The sequence below is a fragment of the Microcebus murinus genome, chromosome 2 (assembly GCF_040939455.1).
Source record: "Microcebus murinus isolate Inina chromosome 2, M.murinus_Inina_mat1.0, whole genome shotgun sequence".
In the NCBI taxonomy this organism is placed as follows: domain Eukaryota; kingdom Metazoa; phylum Chordata; class Mammalia; order Primates; family Cheirogaleidae; genus Microcebus; species Microcebus murinus.
Genome location: NC_134105.1, coordinates 89,427,874 through 89,448,736, shown reverse-complemented (window position 1 = coordinate 89,448,736; position 20,863 = coordinate 89,427,874). Strand labels below are relative to the sequence as shown.

Here is a 20,863-nt window from a genome sequence, read left to right as displayed (position 1 = left end):
TCTCACTGTGGTTTTGACTTGCATTTTCCTGGTGACAAGTGATGCTGTGTATCATTTCATATACCTGTTAGGCACTTGTATGTCTTCTTTTGAAAAATGTCTATTCAGGCCCTTTGCCCATTTTATAATTGGGATATTTGATTTTTCTGCTATTGAGTAATATAAGTTCCTTATATATTTTGGATAGTAACCCCTTATCCAACATAAGGGGTTAATATTTTCTGTTCCACTCTGTTGATTATTTCCTTTGCTTTGCAGAAGATTTTTGGTTTGATGCAATCCCATTTGTCCATTTTTGGTTTTGTTGCCTGTGCTTTTACTGTCATATCCAAAAAATTGTTGCCCAGACCAATGTCCAGAAGCTGTTTCCCTATGTTTTCTTCCTGTAGTCTTGTTTAAGTCTTTAATCCATTTTGAGTTGACTTTTGAATACAGTGTAACATAATGGTTCAAATTCATTCTTCTGTATGTGAATATACAGTTTTCCTAACATCATTTATTGAAGAAACTGTCCTTTCCCCATTTTGTCAAAGATCAGTTGACCATGGATGCATGGTTTTATTTCTGGGCTCTCTCTTCTGTTCCATTGGTCTGTCTGTTTTTGTGCCAGTATTATACTGTTTTGATTACTGTGACTTTGTAATATATTTTTAAATCAGGAAGTGTGATGGTTCCAGCTTTGTTTTTCTTGCTCAAGATTTCTTTGGCTATTTGGGGTCTTTTGTGCTTCTACATGAATTATAGGATTGTTTTTTCTATTTCTGTAAGAAATTATGTAGTAATTTTAATTCTTCCAGTGATGAAGAACTCATTTTTCTGTTAGAAATTCTATTCCATTTTTGGGTCATAAAAATCCCCCTTTTTTATTTTACTTAAGTAATTCTCCTGCACCTTCCATCTACTATTTAGGTGTTTGATATTTAAAGAATGTAAATAAGTCTACATTTTTTGCCACATGACAATTTTTCAAATACTTGAATACAATATTAATTCCCCCTTTAAACATCTATTTTGCATGTTAAATCCACTCAATTTCTTCTACAAGTTTGCAAATAACGTTTTATTTCCTGAATTTATTTATGCATTTTCTCTTTCCAAAGGTGATTTAAGATGACAAACAGAAGGATAAAGCAAATACAGCAATCTAAAGGGTTAATGCAGCTACTGAATTTGAATATCAGATATGGCTCTGAATTTCCTGGCAGCCAAAACAAAAAGGAAAATTGGATGATTTTATATAGCTCTCAATATCAGGAAGGGGGAGTATCAAAAAGTCGTTTCTAGTCTCTTTGCTGTCCTCATCATCTTGCTCTTAAAGCATCTGCCTTATCAATATCTTCTCTAAACTGCCATAAACAGAAATGAACACAATCCTTCACATATAGTTTGTCCAGAACAAGCTTATGAAGGAGTCAATTGGCCAGGCACGGTGGCTCACGCCTGTAATCCTAGCACTCTGGGAGGCCGAGGTGGGCAGATTGCTCGAGGTCAGGAGTTCAAAACCAGCCTGAGCAAGAGCGAGACCCCCATCTCTACTATAAATATACAGAAATTAATTGGCCAACTAATATATATAGAAAAAATTAGCTGGGCATGGTGGCGCATGCCTGTAGTCCCAGCTACTTGGGAGGCTGAGGCAGGAGGATTGCTTGAGCCCAGGAGTTTGAGGTTGCTGTGAGCTAGGCTGATGCCACGGCACTCACTCTAGCCTGGGCAACAAAGCGAGACTGTCTCAAAAAATGAAATAAAATAAAAAAAAGAGTCAATTTGCCTTAAATAAAAAGCTACTTCTTAAATATTTTTGTGAACCAAGAATGCAGAAGATTTACATATATTATCTGTAATTCTTATAACAGCCTTGCAAAATGGGTAAAAAAAAAAAAAAAACCTCCATTTCACAGATAAGTAAATCAAGAAATGAAGTAACTTATCCAAGGTCACATAATTTGTACAGACCTAGGTCTGTCTGATTCCAAATCTTGTATTCTTTTCATTTGTTAACAACATATTCTCAACCAAAAGGATTATATAATTTCTAAAAGTGCCTTGCTAAAAACTACAGGCACGTTGAGTCAGAGGGAGAATATGGTTGAGTGTTTTGGATCTGACATTTTCTTAAAAACCAACACTGGTAACTGTTTTCATCTTCTTCCGGCATCTCAAGGAATCACAGAAACACATGTGAGTGGGGGTGGTTTTGTTTTGTACACTGCAGCAATTACTCATTTTTTGGGACACACTCAATGCAAACTGGATTTGGATCCACTGTGCTTTGTCAAACACAGGTGCTTATGCATTGATTCAAATTTGGGTTGGCAGAGTAAATGTTCAATATGGAGGTTTACATCTCTAAAAATGCATGGAAAATATATGAAGAACTATAATACACAAGAGCCGAATGGGGACATTTTCTCTATATTGACTAGAGACCTCTCAAATCAAGCATTTTCTCTCCATTTCCAGGGCCACTGACTTAGACCAGATCCTTATAATCTCTCATCTTTAATGAGAAAATAGTTTCCTAACTATTTTCCCTGCCTCAGTCCTCCACCTTAATCTGTTTCATTTTCCACATCCTTGCCAAAGATATATCCTTAAAAATAATTCTATCATGTGTCTTTCCTGTTTACAAACCACTGTCAATTTCTATTGCTCAAAAGATCAAATTAAAATCCTGTAACATGGCACACAAGACACTTTATTATCTGGTATTAATTTATCACTCCACTCCCATTTCCTTTCCTTTCTCCCTAATTCCTCAAGCTCTAACCACACTGAACTTCTCAACATTCCACACTGTGCCTTTTCATATCTTTGTGTCTCTGCACAAGCTGTTTGCTCTTCCTAGAAATTCCCTTCCCACCTCCCTCACCTGGAAAACTTCTACTCATTTTTTAAGACTCAGCTTAAAAGTTGCCTCCTCAGGCCGGGCGCTGTGGCTCACGCCTGTAATCCTAGCTCTTGGGAGGCCGAGGCGGGCGGATTGCTCAAGGTCAGGAGTTCAAAACCAGCCTGAGCAAGAGCGAGACCCCGTCTCTACTATAAATAGAAAGAAATTAATTGGCCAACTGATATATATATAAAAAAAATTAGCCGGGCATAGTGGCGCATGCCTGTAGTCCCAGCTACTCGGGAGGCTGAGGCAGAAGGATCGCTCGAGCCCAGGAGTGTGAGGTTGCTGTGAGCTAGGCTGACGCCACGGCACTCACTCTAGCCTGGACAACAAAGCGAGACTCTGTCTCAAAAAAAAAAAAAAAAAAAAAAAAAAAAAAAAAAAGTTGCCTCCTCTATTAAGATTTCTGTCTTTCCCAGTCAAAATTAGTTGCTCCCTCTTCTGGGATCCCATAGTCCTATCTCTAGTAAACCATTTATGATTCATTTTACATTTCTTTCTATCTCTACATGACTCCTTTAAAGCAGTAACTATGTCTTGTTCAAACATGTATCCTTACAGCCTGCACTGGAGAAAGTCCTCAAAAAATGTTTATTGAATGAATGTCCTCGTCACAGTGGCCAAATTGTGTATGCACCACCAGGAGTTGACAGCTACAAACTCCACAGTCACAGGAGATGACTCCTGTGAGTGAAGTTTGTCCAGATCAACCAATAATGGATGACAGCTACCATTTATAGAAATAATACAACCCAAAAGCCATATTTGAAGACCACCCAAAATATAGTTACGATGGCCCAGATATAACTTCAGAAAGAATCATCTGGATTGTGAGTTCTACAGTAATGCTTATTTGGTTTTTTCTTATGATAAAATTTATATACGAATTATGATAAAGCTAAGTAGATATATTGATAAGTAAAAAGAGAAAATTAAATCACTCACAATCCACCCATCCAGAGAAAATTACTGTTAACATTGTGGTGTATCTCCTTCACACACATAAGAATTCATACATGCCTTTTTCACTTAACAATATATTTTGAGTATATTCCATGTAATTACATTTTATTCTAAACTGTGACTACATATAATTGCATTATATGTGTGTATATGCAATAATTAGTTGATCTACTCCTATTCTTGGACATTAAGGTTGCTTCCAATTTTCAGTATTGTTAATAGTGCCAAAGAATATCTTTGTAGCTGTCAATACTTCATGCCAAAAGGCTCTTCAGAAAGATTGTGCCAATTTCCCAGTCATAAGCCAAGTATAAGAGTGGCTGTTTCTCTAAAAATCTTGCTAACTATGGACATTTAGATTGTGACTTTTATAAAGACTACAAGAGGGTAAATCTAATCAACTATGCTATATTTTATATATTAATACATGCATAGTTTCAGAATGGGAATAGGGGTTAAGTCACCAGTAAAGGGAGTGATCAGAGATAAAATCTGGTGATGCATCTGACCCCATGAACATGAGAATTCTGTTGGTACAGCAAGAACCTTCTGATGGGAGTGGATGCCTCAGGTTCATGCTGTTGATGGCCCTGACTCTCAGAATCATCCACCTCCCTTGCCCCTGGGTCCCTGCTCACCTGGCTATGTGCAGCCTGAGGAAAAGCATGGCCTTTTACTAATAAGAGCCTGGTGCTCAATGATAATTCTTACTGTCAGTTGTCACTCTGATCCATACGTTAGTCACTTATGATAATTGTGTTAATGTGAGTCCATCTCCACGAAACTTATTTCCTCTAGCATAAAATTCCCAAGGCCAAAATTAAAGGTAAAACCTTAGATGGTTCGCAAACTTGCTGCCCAACAGTATCACCTGTCTAAGTGAGTTTTATTTTGTTTTATTTTTAAATATTGAATTACAAGACCCGCCCCTAGAGATTTTGATTTGGGAGGTCTGGGATAGGACCTAGAAACCTCTATTTTTTAAGGTTCCACAGCTGATTCTGAGATAAGCCAAAGATTGAGAACCAGGGACCTAGACTATGATGGCCTAACTAGGGTCCTGATCCTCCAAGGGCTGGTCTAAGAGATCAACCAGCTCTCTCCAAATAATAGCCTCTGTCTCTCTCTATGCCATCTTCAAACAGCAATAGATAAAACCAAGGATAATCATATCTTATGTTCCTTGTTCTTGCTATATTCCTCACTATATTTCCGTGAGTCTTAAGGCTCAGTTTCCTTATCTATAAAATTCAGTAACAACTTACATGTCAAGCACTTACAAAACAAAATAACTTTTACGACCTGTAATATTATATACTTTTCATCACAACTCTGGGCCTTTCTGTCATGAAACACAATATAAAGAGAATGTAGGCCGGGCGCGGTGGCTCACGCCTATAATCCTAGCATTTTGGGAGGCTGAGGCGGGAGGATCGCTCAAGGAGTTCAAAACCAGCGTGAGCAACAGTGAGACCCTGTCTCTATTAAGAAATAGAAGGAAATTAATTGGCCAACTAAAAATATATATAAAAAAAATTAGCTGGGTATGGTGGCGCATGCCTGTAGTCCCAGCTACTCGGGAGGCTGAGACAGAAGGATCGCTTGAGCCCAGGAATTTGAGGTTGCTGTGAGCTAGGCTGATACCACGGCACTCTAGCCCAGGCAACAGAATGAGACTCTGTCTCAAAAAAATAAAAAAATAAAAATAAAAAGAGAGAATGTAATGGTAAATGATTCTTGTGGACTTTTTCTTCAAATGAGCCAGACTCAAATGTTGAGTTTGCAAAGCAGTTATGTGAGCTGTAGCAACTTTTGGAAATTGTGGTCTATGTGATGAAAACTCTTGTTGGAAGAGAAGAAAATCCCACCTCTCCAGGATCTTTCTTTCTCTCTGTTTTTCCCCGCTAAGGCTCCCATGGATTCTGAGAACACTGCAGTAGCTATGGCTCCTGACTGCTTCTCTAATGGCAAGAGCCACAGCATCCTTTCTGAGTTTGGAGCATCCTCTCCAAACCCAGCCAAAGCCAGCTGTGCTCTGCTAAAAATGAGAAAAGCACAGTCAAGGCCTAATTCCCAGCTACCAGTCTAACTCCAAGCCCAAGTGCTCATAGCACCAGAAATAGGGAGAGAAAGAAAATTCAGAATAAATCCTTGAATTATGTCATAATCAGAAAAAGGCCTAGATCTTTGAAAAGATGGGGAGTTCAGAGAGATAAAGAGGTGCTGGGCAGTAATTCAGCAAGTAGAGAAAAGCAACACATGAGTTCCACACAGCAGACCTACCTTTCATCTACTCTGTTACTATAACTCAGACAGTGTTAAGATAGTCTGCAAAATACCGTCTTGGACAATGGCCATCATTAAGCCAAATGGTGGGTCCCACTTCCCTTGCCTATAAGAGGGCAAGATTTCCTTTGGCCAACCTGCACAACCTGCTAGTCCCCAGGACCAGATCAGGACTGGAGCAGGTGTATCACCTGATGTACCTCACTTTGAACGGCCTCAAGAGTCTTAGCAGCAAAGGAGGTTCTAAGAATAAGAGCTGGGTACCTGGAAGCCCAGCACAAGCTCACGGGAGTTACAGCCCAAGTCTGAGGGAGAAGCCATGCCTGCAGAGAGAATAGTTGTACTGCTCCTCACAGTCTCCCTCCAACTGCTGGGCCTCCTGCTGGTCCACATTAGTGGGTATCTGAAGTCTGCCTCTTCTTAGGCTCCTGGGTCCCTCCTTTGTGTTTGCATCAGCCCTAGGAAGCCTGAGAAAGCACAGGGATTATAGTAGAGAATGAAGAGGGAGAAAGACAGGGAGCCAGTGCTGAGCTGCACAGAGATTTACTTTGACAAGTGAGCCAAAAAATGTTGGTGCAATACCTGCTCTCAGTAGGCCGAGATGAGCAGATTACTGAGCTCTGTCAGTGACTAAGGACAGCTGGAAACATAAAGACCAGATAATTTTGAGTTTGTTTTTCTGTTTCAACAAAGAAAAAATGTATTTGGACTTTTTTCTCTCCCTCTCTTTCAGGACGTAGCATTAGCTGGCTTCCTCCACAATAAGCCCCCAAATAGAACAAATGCGTGAGAGGTGGGAGCATTGAGGACAGCCCAAAAACAAAATTAGAACCAGTCCTGGGAGGCAGCAGAATCCTAGATTTTTCACAAAATCTGCTCTCCAAATCTGGCTCCAGAAACACTGCTCTTTTGCTAAACTGGCAACGGTTGTCACTGAGAATCTCAGCACTGTATCACACTTGTCAATCTGAGGTCCTTGGCAATGAGTCAACTGTTTTGAAACTGGTGTTTGTCACTCTCTCCATAAGCTGTCCCCGCTAGATCCCTTTGATTTCTCATTTATTTCTTTCTCCCCCTGTCTGTAACATTTTCAGGAGGCCACAAGCCAGTCAAGGGGAAAAGAAGGCAAGGCAAATGTTGATTTTATTTTGCAGGTGTCAATATGTGAAAGTCACCATCTTTGGGAAATATAGGGCTAAATAACTGAAATGGGCAATTCATAGGGACAAATCCTGGGTTTGCAGGGAGAGATTAGTTGAGCTCCAGTGTGCTCAGATCTCATTTCTGTGCTCAGTGATTCTCTTCATCTGGTTGGCTGATATGTGAATCTCATCTTTCAAGACAGGCCCTAAGTGTCAAATCATTTTTCTTGTTCCTCTCCTGATAGGATACTTATTAGCAGCCAGCATCCTTTAAGTGAAGGTGACCTCAGAGAGGATGAAAAGTTTTCCCTGTCAATTCTGGCCCTTTAGTGGGCTCTCCAACCCCAGCGGAACTGGATGTGAACAAACCTGTTTAGCTCAGCAAATCCAGAAAGCTGGGCAGTCAGGGATGCCGCTGCAAAAGTTAACCCAGACCAGCATAAAGATCTGAGTAATGGACAAAGTGCTGTGTGGGCACTCATTATTTACACTCAAATTGAATTAAACGGATCCAGAGCCAACTACTGACATGCAGCTGTCTCTGTCCAATGGCCAGTTCATCTACTCAAGTGAGAGGTGATGCTGAGCACTAATTCTTTACTTCCAGCAAAACTAGGCAAATATTTTTAGAATATGTCATATATAAATAAATATATACCAGGCACTGCTAGGTACTCAATGTATTTTATTTCATTTAATCCTCACAGTCACTCTGTAAACTGTTTAGTGTTATCCCATTATCATAGATCAGGAAATTGAAGGCCCAGAGAGATTTAAGAACCCAGGAACCTAGAATTCAAATCTGTGTCTCTAGACTTAGAGTGCTGGGCTCTTCCTAATACCCCAAAGCTCCTCCAGACTTCCACCTGCACACACACTAGGCAGATTTCAGACTATAAAAGCTTGGGATTAGAGGCTATCTAATAAAATAATATGTAAACAAGCCAACAGCAAGGACAAAGCATTAACTAAGGGAAGCATATAATAACCTACTCCATTATATTAGGCAAATTTGTGAACACAAAATTCTGTATTTTGTTTTAAGCCATTTACATTACTTAGTAAAACTAGAGTATGTTATGGGATTAGCAATGAAAATTTCAAAGACCCTCCCCTTTTTTTTTTTTTTTACAGTTTTCAGTATTTCTAAAAATAAAAAAAAATCTTTTTAAACAGAAGACAATATTAAATTTGCTTAGAGGATTTGGAATTGTAAAAAAATACACAATTGGAGGTGATGATGTTGCTAAAAGAGTTCTCTAGCACATAGACCTGGTTGCCTATTGAGGATGAATTGATAGTGCTATAATATAAAGATGAGTCTGAAAATACTGCAGAAGGCAGCCATGAACAAATGTACTGGAGCATATACAGATGTGCCCTTCAGTCCAAACTCCACACCACACGATGTCAAAAATCATGAAATGGAGTTTATTAGACAGGAACTCCCCCAAGTAGAAATGTCACAAACGCATACGTAGAAAAATAAATGTGTTTCTCTGGCAGCAGGGATAGAGCAAACATGAAAACTAAGAAGCATCAAACTGAAGCTAGTTGTCTGTAGCACAGAGGTGGCTCGGCATGCCCTGTTCAAAGCTCGGCAACTGGGGCTCTGCACTGCTCTGGGGTCAGGGCAGAAGGTCAGACATTTGTCAAATCATTAGGAAAGGTTTATGCTAAAAAGAGAACACGATAAATATATTTGGCTAACAGAACCCATGTATTAAAACCCTTTAAGAGCTCCAGAACACAATAATTATTACTGCTATTATTAGGAATCATCTTTTTTAAAGAATACAAATATATACACATGTATATATATGTAAATATATATACTGATATTAGTAACAATCTTTTTAAAAGAGTGTGTACATGTATAGATAGGCATATATATTATAAATAATTATATATACCTACATATATATGTATAAACAGTTTTACATTAATGAGGTGCTTTGGTGTTTTATGTTTATTATCCCTAATCCTTTACATTTTAAACAATTAGTTTAAGAATTTAATTAAACCAACATCACTCCAAAGGTAGCTCTAATGTTCAGGTCAGTTTTCCCTTTTATAGGATATAACCTCAATCTGTATCAAAAAGTGAGTATTCATATAAGCCATCATCACAACTTTTAAATGAAAAAATATGTAAAAATGCTAAAATGTATTAGTACTTTTTGCTATATGTCCAATTCTTAGGAGACACAATAAGCAATACATTTTAAATTACCATTAAATTAATTTAATTTACAGTATTTTTGCTTTTATAATAAATTATCTATTCTCACATTCTATTTTATCTTGATATGTTATGCTAAATACTTGGTAGATGTGTAAGAGACACATAAATTGGTTCTCATATAGCTAGCCAAAATTATTTCTGACATCCTTTATACAAAGCAGAACTCTCCAATAGTCTGTTTTTGGACCCAGAGGCAATATTCAAGAAAATAAATCAAATAAATATAGCAATTTACAATGGTTCAACATGGTTACTGTGGATGTTCCTATTCTTAGCATTTATCTATCATATTAATACTTTTAAGCTGTACAAATTTATGTGAGTAAGAACTAGAAATATTTAATCAGGATTTTTAAATCTCTTGCACATCTTTAAATCATCATACAGAAATTTTATAGTAATGAGCTTTAAAATTACTAACGGCAACAAGGATTATTATAATACTAAAATTGGAGTTCCACTACTGCAGTTTAATGCAGTTCTAGAGGAAAAAAGAAATGACCAAAGTCAGACCACAAAAGAAAAGAAATCACTACTTAGTGATATTACTTGATTACCCAAATAAAGATAAGCTAAGAGAACATGTTTATCTCTTGCCAGAGGCAGCCTCTTTGGCCTGCTCACTTCCTATTCTAAATTCTGTCCTTAACTGTGTATGAGGGTTCCCATTAAGGGTTGGGTGATTCACACACACTAGGTGATGATGTAGCTGAAGACAAGATCAACCCCCTAATACGTTGTGTGCTGCTAGTCTCTGGCTAATAAAGTGCAGCAGCCTACAGGGGTTGTGCCATTGTGCATGATCCTTCATGTTTTTCTATGTTTTTTTGTCCCCCAAGCAGAAATGGCAGATGATGCTTTTCTAGCTAATGTCACAGATTCAGAAACCTCAGAAGAGGCATCTTCAATAGACAGTACACAAGGGACAGTATTGCAAATCAATTAGATATATTTCATATTTAAAATTAAGTTACCTGATTTCCAGCATGTCTTCTGTCCTCGAAGAATGATGCATTTATCTTCTCAGTTATTTGGCAGAAACTGGGATGACTGGGGTTAAAGACTGTTTTCTGACTCTAAAGAATTAATCTGTCTTAGCAACTAAAACTACTTTATATTCCAGCCCTAGAGCAAAAGGATCCTGCTCGTCTCTGCTGTGTATTTTACAGGAGTGTTATGGATTTTACTGCATTTACACAAACCCAATACTATATAGAAGCTGCATCTAAATTAGTAAATATCTTACTAAAGCAGCTATGAGGCTTTGGGGAAGGATAACGTAGAGATAAAGCTGTAGGGAAAATGATTAAAATATATATTAATCTGTTTTTATATTATCATCACATTGAAATGTAAGTTTGAAATCCATTACCTTATTCTCCTAAGGGTTATATTTGGGTACAAAAGAAGCATTAACCTTGAACCTTATACACTGTCTCAGAAATTTCATAGACCTTGGATGTAATGCAAATTATAAACATATTAAAATAGGAGGAAATGATATAAATAGTTGCAGACTATGACCAAGAATGCATTCAGGTAGCAAAAAGTTATGTTAAAATTTATGAGTGAGTTGGCTCCTTTAGTCAATATAGGAAACAAAGTATTCATTAAATGTTCAATTAATATCTTCAAAGGCCTACTATGTACAAAGCACTATATATAAGACACTGAGGAAAGTAATCATGAAAAAGCCATAGCCCTGTCCTAATAATCTAAACAGAGAGATTATAAAAACAATCTATTTTGGAGTTTCCTAAGCATGTTGCTTTATTAAACCAAGAAATCATTCACCAAGTAAATTTTTTAAAAACCTAGCAAAATGAACGTACTGCATTTCATGGTCATGCAATCAATTTTCTGTTCCATGTCTATTATTTTAGGAAAATGGGCTCAGAAGACTCCATTTGTAATAGATTTTATGTGACATTTAGTTAAGAATTTTTTTTGACCTCCAAAGTCTATCAGGAATTAGTAACATCTGGCCAAAGGGGAGTATTACAGTATTCTAACCATTTCTTCTGACTCAGGCGACAGCATTACAAAAAGTAAGAGCTGTTTGCTTATTAGTTTCTCAATATCCAGGATTTATACTGTAGCTGGACCATTTCTGAAGCACTAAAGTACTCCAATGCACTCAAAACACTCTCAGATTACATATTTCAATGTGAGCATCTGGAATATTCTCTGTAGTTGGCACACCTTTGATTCTATTCTTCATGCTGAGATGGGACCAGAGCCCTTATGCTTAAGGATTAGGGATAATTGAGTTTCAGCCCATTTGCTTAGAAATCAATCTTACAATGGGGTGTCATGAGTACTTAGCAATGCATTATCTCCCAAAGCTATGCAGCCAGTGTTATCTGGACACAGAGGGGCACTTATATCCATTAATAATATGCATTAGCACAGCACATTCAGTCCCTACATCTCTTAGATGTTGACATTTAGGGAGCAAATTTCTGCTTCCAGATTTTGCCATTTTGTTCTACTAAGTACAGGAAAGTGATGTTCCCTGTGCCCATCTCAGGAGCATGTAGTCCTGGTAGGGTCTAACCTGAAGGAGAATTTTCTCAACAAGTCAGCAAAGGAAGGGGGATCAGCCACATTCACGTGTGAAGAATGCCCACTCTTGTCCACACCAGGGTTGGTGTAGCCATGGACATCAGATAGCTTGGCATTGGCTGGGCAACGGGACCATGATTTCAGGAGTGTAGCCCTGAGGAGCAGAATTCAGGCAGAAGTTGGTGATACAAGGAACATGGCCAGTCTCCCAAGGAGGAGCTGGTAAGGAGGTCGTCAGTTTTAACAAAAGGAAAATAAGGGAAAACTCAAGACTTAAGAACTGGGCTAGTAGGAGAAGAGGTGGTGCTAGACATGCAGATACCTTAAGGCTCACATCAGTGTACTGGAATTAGGGTTTATGACTGACTCTAAGCCCCATTAAGCTGGTACAGTTGAGGCTGCTGCTGAGTTTAAGAATCACATAGCATTGATCCTGTCAAATGTCTCTACATGTAGAGGTTGAGGAAGGCAGAGGTTGACATGCACTTTCCAGCAGGGGGCAACCTGCAGAGTCACCAAAAGGATAGAATTTTAAGCTCTACCTAAGGCCTCGCACTGGCCTAGAACACTACACCAGGATTTACGGGCCTGAAGCAAAGGAGGTTTAGATTTTAAAAAATTCTGCTTTATGGGCAAAGAATGACAAATAAATCAGGAAGCTGAAAAAGGATTGTAAGAGTAAAAAGGCTGAAAGGAAAAGGAAAGTAACCCTAAACCCAGGTGGAGAAGTCAGCTAACACAAAGAGTCAGATAGGCGTAGTCAGGCAGGACTGAGGGTGGGTCCAGCTAAGACATCAGCTAAGGTGGAATGTTTCAGGCACATTCGTATAAAAGCAGGGACATGTCTTGTTCATTTTAGATTCCCAGCCATATAGCCAGTGTAAGTATTGTGGAAAGGAAAGAAAGGAGAAATGGAGAGAGGAAGGGAAAGAAGTCACTAGACAGATGAGTAATAAGAAAAAAATGTGGGAACAGAAGTCAATTTAGCTTGGCTGGAAATTAGTAACATTAAGTTCTATCCTGACTCTGCCACAAACTAAATGCTGGACTTTGGATATAAATTACTTAATATCTTGACACCATAGTTACTCCATCTCCAAAATGCATGTATAGATTAGATAATAAAAAAAAATTTTTACTTCAATGAATATTTTTTGAATGCCTACTAACTATTGAGGTCCTAGGTTTGAAGATCCTGATATAATAACAGTAATAACCAGGAAATGCTAGAGTTCTGATTCTAAAGTATATCCTTTGTTTTCTGACTAGTTTTGTAAGCCCTGTTGAGTGTGGGTGCTCTTGGACCACATGCTAATTAAAACCATAAGTGACAGGCCTGTTCCTCTTTGAGGCAAAACAAATAGAAAGGGATTACATTGCATGTAGTCTTTTGCAATCAGAAATATGAAAGTCCTAATGCATCTTACCCCTCCCATTATGCATTTATGTTGTGTTGAAAGGATGAGTGAGCAAGAAATTATTGAGTGCCTATTTTATGCCAGGTGAGGAATTGAATACTTTCACCTACATAATCTCATTTAACTCTCATAGCTATGGCTTGGATATTAATTTCTTTGGTTTTTTAGGGGGGAAATTGTGACAGGAGCAGGCAAAATGGATTTCTCAAGGTCACTTTAACTCCAGATACAGTAGTCTCCATTATCTGTGGTTTTGCTTTCTATAGTTTCAGTTACTTTTCATCAATTGTGGCTCAAAAATATGAAATGGAAAATTCCAGAAATAAGCAATCTATAAGTTTTAAATTGCATGCCATTCTGAGTAGTATGATGAAATCTCGTACCCTCCCACTCCATCTGTCCTGGGATGTGAATCCCTGTTTTGTCCAATGTATCCATGCTGTCTATGCTACCCACTTGTTAGTCACCTAGTCTGTTACTTAGCAGCCACTCAGTTATCAGTTCTTCTGTTGGGGTTCTGCAGTGCATGTGTTCAAGTAATCTTTATTTAACTTAATAATGGCCCCAAAGTGCAAGAGTAGTGATGCTGGCAATTCAGATATGCCAAAGGGAAACCATAAAGTGCTTCCTTCAACTGAAAAAGTAAAAGTTCTCAACTTAATAAGGAAAAAAAATCATATGCTGAGGTTGCTAAAGAAGATTCAGTAAGAACGAATCTTATATCTGTGAAATTGTGATGAAGGAAAAAGAAATTTGTGCTAGTTTTGCTGTCACACCTCAAACTGCAAAAGTTATGGCCACAATGTGTGGTAAGTGTTTAGTTAAGATGGAAAAGGCATTAACTTTATGAGTGGAAGACATGAATAGAAACATGTTCTAACTGATGGCAATCGGGTCTTGCAATGTATCCCCCATAGATAAAGAAGGCACTACGGTAGTTTGAATCCAAGGCTAGAATCCTTTCTGCTATGCTACAGCACATCTTAACATTAGCTTGTCCTAAATAACATAATGAATAAACATGCTCAAGCAGTAGGTTTTCCCAGAAAGCTAATCTTTACCATAAAAGCATTTGTCAGAAATTCTGTTCACATGTTATGTTGGGGTTGTCATCCTACAGGTGGATTCACGTAGAACGTGATGAGGGTGGGAAATCAAGACAATGTATCTTTATAACTGGTATATATCTCAGTTCATCCATTATAAAGCCCACTTAAATGACTGTATAAACAATGGTCCTCAATTTAAACTGGTTTAGTATTTCTAGCTGTGCATGTCAACCTGTGTAACTCAGTTATGAGGCATGCTAGGCCTTCAGTGCATTGGTAAGGATATGGAGGAAAGCTGGCAATGGTGGGATCTGATGCTAGGAGAATAAATTCAGCTTTAGAATAGGTCCTCAAGGATGGCGGCCAGCTTCTCAAATCATAAAATTCTAAGTGGAAGAATAAAATTTGGGAGCAATTTGGCAAAGTCTCATCACCCACAGGATCTAAACCAGTGGAGGATATAAGCCAAAGGAAGGTCATGGCCATGGCAGTACTGGAGTCAGGTGGGTGGTGGAAGCTGTGTAGCTCCAAGAGACCCATCTGACATAAAGAAGGACTCCAGCCCATGGCAGCCCTTGGGGTGCCTATTACAGACCAAAAAGAAAAAATGGAATCTCAAACAAGCCAGTTGGGGTTTTAGGATGGGGCTTCAGTCTCAATGGAGAAACTGGAGAGAACAGCAACAAGCTAATAGAACAATAGGCTTAGTCCTATTGTTATGCAAAATATTCCAAGGATTCAAAACCAGGCTGAAGTTTTATAGCGCAGGCACACTGCGCTTAGGGTGGCAAGAAAGATTCTAGACTTACTGCTAGGGGTGGGGATAAGGATGATATTTCCTAATATATTCCCACAAGATAATTTATAATTGGCTTTAGACTGAGTTGTCCTGAGCCTATAAATGAAAACTTTCCATACTTAACAGCTGTTCCTGGGTCAGGCAGAGACTGACACATCACACCATGGTTTAATTTAATTTGCATACATTTTATAACCAAGTAATGTATCCATTACTTTGTATCTCAGGTATGGTAAAATCCCCAAAGAATTGCATTCATATTCTTTTGTCATTATAATACCCAGTATTAGTTGGATCATTATGGGCCTTTATACACTTTCATTAACATTATTACCATTGTAATGAAAACTCAATAAAATTGTAATGTTATTTTACAGACATGTTCTTGAATTGCTTTGTCAACATAATTGCAAAACCTAATGACAAAGTAATAACACTGCAATATTATGTTTGTGGATTAATAAGATATGTTTTAGTTTTCACCAGATGGCAATACTAAAACCTCAATCAAAATTTATCCTTGATCATTTCTGAAAAATAGCATTGCAAAAAAAATTATCCTTGACCTTAATAGTTTCCCGTAGTGTTTGTGAAAGCTTTACAATTTTGTGTGCTCTTATGTTCACTAGTTCACATTAATGTCAACTCAATCATGTAACTAAAATAATCCTTTTTAGCTCTTGAAATTAATTTTACTGTAGCTCACCCATAGCCTCGCAACAAAGAATGGTAAGATACTTTGAAGAAAAAGGACCATGAGGAAATAAATTAAAGGGATTTTCTAGATATTTTATAACATTCTTGGTCAAATCTACTTTGAGCAAAACCATAGTGAAAGTATTATTTGTAATGTACAGCTTGCTAAAAGAGAGTTAATGTGTTTTCTAGTGCTCTAAAGCCATTCTATTGTTTCTACAAATGGTAAGAAGATTCCCATCTGCAAACAAATAATTGGTACATACTGGGGGCTTTACAGCTTATCTCATCATTAATTGCACATCTCATCTATGATTAGAGATGTGACTGTGCCTGCTTTTTCAATAAATTAACTACAACCAGAAAAGGCCATGCAGGTGTTTCAGTGTCTGATTGGTTTCTCTTATACACAGAGGCTCAACAAGAAAGCTTCAGCCTTACTTAAATGCTTGGTCTAACACAATGCTTTTAACTCTTTGGTTGCCATACCTGCTGATAGAATTCCAGTCTTCCCTGAATAGAAATATTTTTGTGGAAATCACTCTGCCATGTGAGAACACAGACTGCTGGGTCATTCTGAGGACACAGCAATACTAGAGAGCCACCCTAGCCCCAGCCAGGAACTGTATCTGCATCTACTTCTGGAATAATTTCCTCTCTTTATTTAGACTCTTTCTTCTTAAAAATGGTACAAAGTCGGCAGAACCCATTCATAACCTTCGTACTGAGAAACAGCACAAATTCTTTCATCATAGCCTACCTATCAGTTTTTTAGTAAATAAGTATTCATGCTTCATAAATGTTTTTATTCTATTATACTATTTGAAAAGCATTATACTATTTGAAATAGCAGCACAATATTGGAGACTGGAAATACCAATATGAATAAGGCAAGGCCTCTAATCCTCTCAGAGGTAGCCTACAGTAGGGCTTGAGAATGTGAATTTCTCAGCTTGAATCCTGGTTTTACTACTTCTTCGCTGTATGATCTTGCACTAGTGACTTCACTACCCTGCACTCAGTTTCTCCATCTGTGGAATAGTGTACTATTACACACCTTACAGGGCTGTTGGAGGTTACTGCATACAAACCACTTAGCACCATGCCTGGCTTGGTACTGTGTATTATTCATTGCTCAACCTGTTAGCTATTTGCATTATAGAGTTCATATTCTCATAAGGAGACAGGTCATATCATATACACCTAAATATAGTATAATAAAGCTCTCTAATGGATCTATAAACAAAATGCTATAGGAGCTCTGATGAGAAAGAGTACCACTGAATTCATTTATAATCAATTTTATTGAGTTTTCTTGGAAGTGGTAATCATGGCTTGCAGGGAGGATAAGGGTCTCAAAAGAAGTGACCTCTAAGGAATTTGAAGATTTAATTCGCCAGTATGAAAAACATGGAAGGAATATCCAGCGAGCTAGAGCATGAGCAGCTACTATGAACAAAAGCTTAACAGTACGTAAGTGGATGACCTGTCCTGGGACCAGCAAGTGGTGTGGAGATGCTGCCAGAACCACAGGCCAGGGCCAGGGTTTGACACCAGGGCAGCACTGAAGAGCAATGTGATCAAATCCATGTTTTACAAAAATAACTCAACTACATCCTAGAGGATGAAATACATAAAAGAGAGACTGAAAGCGGGGAGCCTGTTACAAAACTATCATGGCAGTCGGAATTGGGACAGTGGCAGTGAGAATGGAAAGGAACAAACATAATTGAGATGGATTTGGAGGGGGAATGGAAAGCATTTAGTGACAACTGGGTGTGGAGGCAGGAGAAGGATGCTGGGGTGACTCTGCATTCTAGCACAAAATAAGAAAAACAGGAAGAAAAGCAAGTTTGGGGAGAAAGAGAGAGTTCAGTGTTATAAATATTAAGTTTGGGTATCTGCAGGAAGAGTATCAAGGGAGAAGTTGAAAGTATAATTCTGGAGTGCAGGATATACTCATTCAGGATGGTGGGGAGAAGAGAAGGTAGAGAAAAAAGGAGGAAGTGGCACTTAAGAAACATTCCTTACATATTTGCACAGCCCAGCTGGTTCTATAAAATAGAACCAGACTCTTCAAAATAACGCCTCTACACACAAAAAGAAGTGTACCTTAATATTTCTTGTGAGTTCATTCTGTACCTTTTCTTTCTTCTATTTAATATATTAACACATTAAGCATTTACTACATGCCAGGTACTATTCTAGATTTGGGGCATACAGAAATGAAAAAGTCAAAACACTGACATCAGGGAGTTTATGTTTTAGTGCAAGAGACAGTCAATAAGCAAGCACCCAAATAAATATAAAATATAATTGCAAGTAAATAAATGCATGAGAAAAAACAATGCAGGTAAGAGGCTATAAAATTACCAAGTGTTGGGGGGTGGAGAGAACTATTTGAAATCAGGTGGTTGTGGTCAGGGAAGGCAATTTGGATAAAGCATTATAACATTTTGACTGGAGACCTAAAAGTGATAGAGCCATGTAAAAATCTGGAGAAAGAATGTTTCGGGCAGAGGGAAGAGTAAGTACAAAAGACCCTGATCTATGAACTAGTTTGGTACAACTGAGAAACAGCCAGACAGCCACCTTGGCTAGAATAGACAAGGTGTGTTGTGACCTTTCTGGTACTACTATCATGTATTGTTAACTAATAGCATTGTAAAAATTTTCAGGGATTTGTCTCCTATCTTTTCAACTCTGTGTAAGCCCATTGAGGGCAAGGTCTATGTTTAAACTTCATATCCCCACAGTAACTAGAACAATGCCTTGCACATAGTAGATGCTTTCTCCTATTTATGCACAATTGCAGATTAGGATCTCTAGGCCTGCCTTGTGCCACCCTCAAACACTTCTGGGCTAATCCCAGATGCTGTTTACCATCTGGCAAACAACTGGTGAGCTATTTCTAGTACCGCTGTGGTCAGTAAGAAACGCAAGCTATGCCTAGAGCAACACAGAAAGACCAAACACCGAGATTTACTCTTACTGTTTGAAAACCTGATGGTTTTACTCAGGCTCTAATGTTGAAAACTGAAATATGAAGAAATTCTGCACACACTTGTAGAAGCTGTGGGCTTTGCCACATTCTACATGCATTTACTACATTATAATAATATTATTATTATCTCACAGGGGTGTCATGAGGACTAATGAGACATTTTCAAATCACTTTGAGCTACTCCACTGGGGGGTACCAAATAAATAGTATGTGTTCCTCCTGAAGTGCCATTTTTGACATTGATTTGTTGTGATGGGTTCTGCTGTCCAACAGGGCTGGAATGTGCCCACCAACTCATTTCCTACAGACAATAGACTGGCCATCAGAAGGCAGTGGTTTTCAGTTAAAATAAATATGAATTGAAGTGAACTAGTCAGCAATCAGAAGCAAATAGGCTGCTGTTAGAAATCTAGTATTTATTAAGTACTCACAGTGATCAGCATAAGAGTTGCACAGTGTGATACAGTAAAGCAAACATTGGATTTGAAAATAGTCCAAGATTTTAGGCCCAGCTCCACCATTAACCAGCTATGTGAGCTTGAATGAACTATAAAACTTCTCTGGGCCTCAAATACAAAGTAAGGGCTGTCCTAAGAAGCTTATAATCAGAGTCTTCCAGACCAGGCAAATATATGAAAGGAATGGAAATAGCCATTTCTGAAGTAGGGAGAAGTTTGTGATCATTTATCACAGGACCATCCTCTGCTCTAGTCTTCCTAGCCATTGATTAATATTAATTTCAGTATTAATTCCTGCAAAAAGAGGAATAAATCACTCTCTAAGTCAGACATAAAAGTGCATGAAACATTTGGTCGTTAAAAATAGGGTCTTTGCCTTTCTATGAGCTGTCCTTGCAGTAAAGTAGTCTGTCTCATTCCAAGATTTAAATATATGAATGATTAATTATACTGCTACCCTAATCACCAGCTCAAAAAATATATGTGAAATAGTGAAGTGGCTTTCACACAAAACAGTATTCTGGAGTTTTGTGAGACAGTGTTTTACCTGGTCACCCAGTTTACCGTCTCACAATGGTGCCTGGTACTAACCTGGAGGTGAAGTGGAAGATGAAGGGACAGTAAGGAACATGTGTGTGTGCTGGGCCCAGAGAAGCCAGAAGTAGAGACCCTGTGGAATAGCTGAGCAATGTATGTACACTACTGTGAGCTCAGTTTCCCCTCACTCATCCTAGTAACCCCAGTAGGATCCTCAGCTCAAAAGAAGAAATGTTGACATTCTAGAGCAAATAGAAATGCAAAGAGCCACTTGTGGGGAAACTCAATTCAACAAATACCTACTGAGTTTCCACTATTGACACAGCATTTTGGTAGTTGCTAGGAATATAAATTGGGTAAGGCCTAGTGTCTGCCCTGGAGAACCTCATGGTTGGGAATGGTGGTGGGAAGTAATGACCACAAATCACTTCCTGCAAATTGAATTGGCAGCTAACTTTGGATGGGTGTGAGTTGTCTAGACAATAATTCCGCTTTTGTAAATGATTTGAATGACATAATAAAAAACAGACTTTTTAAAATTCTAGACTTGCATATTAGATTGCTAACATTTCTGGAAACAGAAATTGTGTCCAATGTGACCACAACAATTTGGAGAAATAGTTTAAGTTCAAGGGGGATAAATGTAAGTTATTTCTGGGACCACATTAAGGAAAAGAGGTACAAGTTGCTGAATGAATGTTCCCCCAGTTTAACAACTAGAGTGGGGCAAATCCCTACCACAAGGGCAGTACTGAAATATTAAGCAGAGTCTAGGTACAGGTCCTGCTCCCATCCCTCTTCAAGGCCG

General features: G+C 38.3%; 1 long non-coding RNA gene across 1 annotated transcript in view; it reads right to left on the bottom strand.

Annotated features, from left to right (window-relative positions):
- The window catches only part of LOC105863966 (uncharacterized), a 56,758-nt gene that overhangs the window by 16,254 nt on the left and 19,641 nt on the right, over nucleotides 1–20,863 (bottom strand). Inside the window, exon 2 of the long non-coding RNA XR_012918133.1 lies at nucleotides 10,504–10,570. This is a non-coding gene — a long non-coding RNA (uncharacterized LOC105863966). The remainder of the gene's footprint in view (nucleotides 1–10,503; nucleotides 10,571–20,863) is intronic.